Source organism: Struthio camelus, chromosome 22 (assembly GCF_040807025.1).
Source record: "Struthio camelus isolate bStrCam1 chromosome 22, bStrCam1.hap1, whole genome shotgun sequence".
Lineage (NCBI taxonomy): Eukaryota > Metazoa > Chordata > Aves > Struthioniformes > Struthionidae > Struthio > Struthio camelus.
Window position 1 is genome coordinate 4324091 of NC_090963.1, and position 6000 is coordinate 4330090.

The 6000-nt window shown below is 51.8% G+C and overlaps 1 long non-coding RNA gene across 1 annotated transcript; it reads left to right on the forward strand.

Annotated features, from left to right (window-relative positions):
* Positions 1 to 3574: 3574 nt before the first annotated feature.
* Positions 3575 to 5106, forward strand: LOC138061885 (uncharacterized). The gene is made up of 2 exons (XR_011135873.1): positions 3575 to 3845; positions 4871 to 5106. It is a non-coding gene; the product is annotated as an uncharacterized lncRNA (long non-coding RNA).
* The last annotated feature ends 894 nt before the right edge of the window (positions 5107 to 6000 follow it).

Sequence of the window (6000 nt, forward strand, 5' to 3'; positions counted from 1 at the left end):
TAGTTTGCAGAAAATGCATTTAAATCCTTTGCCCCCTCCGTACTCTCCCTGTCCCATTCCCCGGCGTGCTCCCCCCACCCCGCATAACGCCACGCCGTTTCATCACCTTTCCTGCTGGGCGCTTTAATTGAAAGAACAAAACCGAAATCGCCCAGGCAAAATGTCCCCTCCGCAGCTCCCTTCTGCTAGTCCAGCGCTAAAGACCCTTTTCTGGCTTGGCAAGCCAAATAAAGTAAACCCGTGGGAATACCTGCAACCGCGCCTAGGAGGGAGGCAAAAGCCCCGCGGAGGAGTTTTCAGCATCATGTTACCCTCTCCCTCCCATCTAGCGCATCATGCTGTCTGCCCATCGCGCTTGGCGGCAAAGGAGGCAACATTTTAAGGCGCAAACAGCGCACCGAGGTCTGCGGCGTGAGGCAAGAGCGCCTAAATCTGTGCCTGAAAGGTGTTAACGGCGGCTGCGAGCTGCCTTGCAGGGCCAGGACCGAAACCTTAGGCGCGCTCGCCTTGCCACCGTTTGTAATTAACGGGGGCAGGAACGGCGGCGGATAGGGGCGCGGGGGGCATGCCCTGCCCGGCTTCGCCCTGCACCTTCTCGGGGGGGGGGGACGTGGCAGGGGAACGATCGCGATCAGCAAAAGGCTTGCTGTCGTCGCGCCGAGTCCCCCGCGCTGCAATTCTCAGCGGGGCGGCGAGAGACGGGGATGAGGGGCTGACATCGCAGCGCTGCTCCGCGAGGTGTGTGAAGCGCTGCACCGCGCCCCGGAGAACATACAGCAGACAGAGTCCAATTCCACATGAGTCAAGAGGGACAAAGACAATGGGGGGGGGGGAAAGGACGAAGTTCAGCTCATTTAAACGTTGTTAATTGTTCATTGCCATAGCGAAATGGCTTCTCCGGCAAATGAGAGAACCAGCCCTTTAACGTTTTTTTTTTTTTTTCATTAGCACCATGCCAGGCCTGAAGCGAACCCAAATAACCTTAATCACTGAATAGTGCTTGCTGTCTTATGGCTTCTAAAAGAAAGCAGGAGAAGAAAAAAAAGACGACGAAAAGCTGCAGATAACGTGACACCGGCACAAAGAGCTGGAGCCGGGGTTGGAAGTCACTGCAATATGCTCCCAGACCTCTTGGAGGTCTCGAGCACCGCTAGAGACCAGCCGAGCGGGGGGGGGGGGAGAAAAAATTCAGGGGAACAAAGTTTCATTTATCGCTCACCGGCCAGGGCTGCAACGGGGCGGCCGCACCTCCGGCTACAGAGTCACGTTATGCCCTGGGTGTCCGCGGCTTTATTTATTTATTTGCCCGGGCGTTTACAGAAACCGCAGCTCAGGACGCAGCAAGCCGTTACACTGGGGTCGGGGCTGCGGCTGATGGCGAGCGATGGGGGTTGGCAGGGCAGGCTGGAGGCGCTGGCGAGCTGCCCTCGCTCCTTGACGCCGGGCCTCGCATGGCTATATAAGGCCAGAGGAGGAAGAAGAAGGGGGCACCAAAAGGAGAAATCTGGCAAGGGTAAAACCTGAAAACCGGGCAAAGAAAGAAACCAGTCTCCACGCTGCCTGTTGTCAGCGGCCTCAGGTTACGGGCTCGGCTTCTAGCGCTACGCGCGCCCGTCGCGGGCTCCCCGCATCGCCCTGACGCTCTGCCCTTTCCCTCCGACCCGAGCCCTGAGCTCTGCCGCTGGCTTTGCGGCTCCCGGCCTTGCTGGGGAGCCGGGGCCAGCGAGCAAAGAGGAGCGACGGCCCCGGGGGGGGGGGGGGCTGAGGCCCCTACCCTACATCTGTCTAGTCCGTCTGCGGGCTTCGGAGCCCGGCAAAGTGGGAATCGTTTCCCTTCCTTCCCCTCCTGGCTTGCCGTGCGTAGACGGAGCCCCGTCTTTCCGAGCGGCCGCTCGGGTCGCGGTGCTTCCCCTGTAACAGGCGGCAGCGCGGCACAAACATAAGCGAGGTTTAAGTCATTCCTCTAAGGAAAACAGAAACTCTCAGATGTGGCTGGAAAACACTGAGGGAAATAAATTCAGCGCGGCAATTCCCTGCCCTCTCCTCCCACACCGGCTCGAGGAGGAACTGCCGGGTGCTGCTTGGCCAGGGTGCGACCAGGAGCGCGTCGGGACGGGACGGGACCGGCCCGGCGAGCAGCGCCGGCTGGGACTGCGCCTGCGGGGACGCTGAGGACACCTAGGACACGGCCACACTCTATTTTTCCGGCTCTCTTCCCGGGGCGCGCTGCCTTTGGTGGGGTCTGAGGTCTTTCTTGCTGGAGCCTTGGGATTTTTGAGCAGGGCGCACAGGAGGATTTTGTGGTTTGAGACGGGGCGAGATCTGTGCCCCTCTCTGAACGCCACTGGGGTTGGAGCAAAAGCACCGGCACTAGCATTTTGCATTTCTGGCTGCGTGCGGAAAAGAGCATCCGTTTCTGCAGCAGGAGCAAGGTGAGAAGGGAGGGACGTTATCATAGCCATATTCTCCCCGAAACGGCGCTAGGACAAGTATCCCTGCATGTTTAGGTGCTAGCAGAGGTCAAGGACCTAGTTCTTTTTTAAGGGCCTGGCCATCTCATTTAATTTTCCAATACTTCAGTTTCTGCCACTCCCCCGTAAAATGGAAATATATTCTATATTTGCAAATCATCAGGATCTCAAAGGAGTTCCTGTCATTAGCAGCTCCATACAGCACGGACAAAACATTTGTTTTTGTCATTAGAAGAGACAGCCTCTGTACACAGAAATGCAAGGCCGCCGTGGTACGCCTCACAGCGTTTTTGCCCCGATCCAAAGCACGCGGAGGTGAGCGGGAGTCTTTCAGTTCATTTCAATGGACTTTGGAACAGGCCCCTCATGCAATATGCATTTAGTCATATAGCGCTCGCAGAAAAGGATCCTGAATGAGACAAAATATCTAATCAACCGCATTTACCCCAGGCTTCAGTCACCCACCTGCACCAGGATTATATTTGATAGCATGCAAACTGCACCATAGTTTTCTCTATAGCATCAATCATGACATTATGCTGCCGTATTTTGCATTGGTTAGAGAAGCAATTTATAATTTGAGATGACTTCAAGTTAGGAAGCAACTGATTACAGAATAAGAACTTTGTAACTCCACGGAATTATAAACCCACGACTTGAGTGAATCATGTGTAAATTTAAATTGTGCATCATTAAAATGGCTGCCGTATCCCACTCTGGAGGTAGTAAAACGTATTAGAGTGAGAGTTGCGGATCCTGAAATCTTCATGAATGAGAATATCATTGTAGGCCCATATGTGATCCTATTACTTGGAAATGGAAAGGTACTATTTAAGTATCTCAGAATAATTCAGTAATTCAGAGTTGGTCTTTTTTAAGGTGAAGCACAGGGCTGACAACAAAGCAAACCCAAAAGTACTCAGGAGAGCTTTTAGCTTGTGATTTTCCAGGTAGAAGTCACATATCCCTGATGTTAGAAACAGTATGATTTTTGAGAAATTTTCACATAGTGGGTGTCAAACTTGGACAGTTGTTGTAATTCTGGTTCTATTCAGCATTTCCCGTAATGACCTTGACAGAGAGTATGTTTATTAAATTTGCAGACAACACAGCGCTGGGAGAGACCGCCAGTATGTTGAAGGGCAGAACGAGCCTTCAAAATTATCTGGATAAATTGAGAAATTGTCTGAAATACCTGGATGAAATCCAACAGGGAAGATACTGGACATAAGCAGGAATATTCAACAGCATAAATATGACTCGAGCCGATTAGCAGCTCTGCAGGAAAGGACCCAGAAGACAGAGGGGATCACAAAGTGAACACAAGTCAACAGTGTAATGCTGGGATGGACAAACAGGAGCAGAGCCTGCCAGGTACATGAAGCAGTATTTCTGCCCTCCTCATAACTGGTGCGCGTTCAGATACAGGCTGGTATCTAGTGTTGGGTGTTGAGCTTGCAGAAGGAAAGGGAGAGCCCAGAGGAGCTCAGAAAGGGTGCCTGAAAAATTACGTACAAGGAAAGCTAGACGTGACTGAGGTTGTTTAGCCTATAGGAGAGCAAAAGGTGGGGGGGTGGGACAGGACACAACCACGTTCTTCAGATGAACACGAGATTTCTGAAAAGCGATCGCAAAGCAATGAGTTCAAATGTTACCAAAGAAGATTCAGCCTAAATGTTCACAAAAGCTTTTCAGCAGTAGGAATGGCAAAGTAGAAGAGTGTCTTATCTAAGGAGGTGGTTTCTATCAGTGGAGGTATTTAGGAATCAGCTGGACAAACAACTCTCACGGATAGTGGAGCTGATGGCTAAGAGGATCCAATCCTATGATTTTGCATCTTATAGCAGATGTGCTGAAAAAAAGTACAAGCAATAAGACCTGAGCAGACACTTAGATTTCTGTTCTCAGCTTTTTTTTGGTCCTGTACTGTATGAATCAGCAATCAGAGAAAGAGTTAGTGGAAGAAAACAGCTAAGGTAGAGCTTAGGAAGTTGTAGCCAAACCACCCTTTGCAAAAGGTGGGGTTTTCAATAGCAGCAACGTAATTTTGGTGGTCCCATTACGTCTTAAACCACACTGACAAATTTGAAAGCCTTGTTCAAGATTATGACACTTGTGCTTTGATAATTCTGCAGCACATTTAATCTTGTGATGGGTGATTTAAAGGGTGCATCTCAGCACAGGGCTTGTTTGGGGTGGGCAGCAATAAGGATGCTAGCAATGGGAATGAAGCAAAAGCTGTACGTGGTTCAGAAGGCCAGAGGGTGAAATCTGTACAGGCTAATAAAGGGCAGCTTTACCTGGTGTGTAAGGAGACTCGGTGCTACCATTTGGGCTAGGGAATTGATTCTTCAGTAAACTAAAGGGTTGTGCTCCTTTGCTGTTTGTTTGTTTTCCAGAAACGAGATACTGAAAAACTGAGATTGTGACAAACCGCAGAATAACGTCGCTTCTACGTCAAGAGAGATGGGTCTAGCAGCTGTGTCCTCACTGTGACTTAAGTTCTCTGAGTTTAGTTCCTTACGTGCCCATGGCCTCGGTCAGGTCCCTCTGGTTATCACTGCCCCTCTCCTGGGCCCTCTCCGCACACACGGCTGCTCAGGAAGGCCGGTGGAGCTGCACGCCGCCTATCGCTGGCGCCCCGCGGCCTGGCACGTGCCAGCTCCAGGCCCCGCGTGCTTGGAGGCACCTTGCCCTCATGCCCGAGCCCGTCCTGGCTGTCTGCGCCACCCCTCCCAACGCAGCCCTTGGCCGAGACAAGCGTTTCTCGAGGGCAGTCCAACCCACCAGCAGCGGGTCGGGAGAACTTGTCTCCTGCCAGCGTCTACCTGCCGAGCTGAGAAGGAGCCTAGGCAATTGCCTGCCTCTTGGACAGCTACGGTTAGGTGCGGCGAACTCCACGCCGCGTGAGTCATTCCCCCTCATGTAAATCAGGATAACACCTATCGTACAGGTGGTGTCCGACGACGTATCACAGCTTGTGGAGCGCTCCAGCAGCATTGCTGTTATGCCACCAGCCCTCCGGATGACCGCGGGCACCTACCCAACTGCCTCGCTGCCTCCTTTTCCCTCAAAAACGCAACAGTCTCAGCCCAATACTGAGAAGAGCCTGGAGTGAAAGGCATCCCATAAGCACAAAGTGTTATCGCTGTGAATCAGCAATTATCCTCATTTACCTGCAGATCACCTCAGCATTTCTGCTTCCTCCTCGGGAGGGTAAAACCCTGCTTTCAAAGATACGCGGAGCCATGAGGACTTTATTTTCTCTGGCATGTTCAGACAGGAGCCTAGATATTCATATAATGGACAAGTCCTTCAGGGCTGCTGCTTTCAGGAGGGTAGGGAATGCTTGACTCTCCCTTTATTTCTAAGGGAAACATGCCCTACCTCGGTACTAGGCCTTTGCATGTATTGGTGCTGTGGGTATAAAGCACAAAATGGCAAATTCCTGATAAACACAGCCAAGTATCCAAGAATGGTACTTAGGTTTCCCTATTCCACAAGCATTTTTAATGGCTTCGGGGCCAAA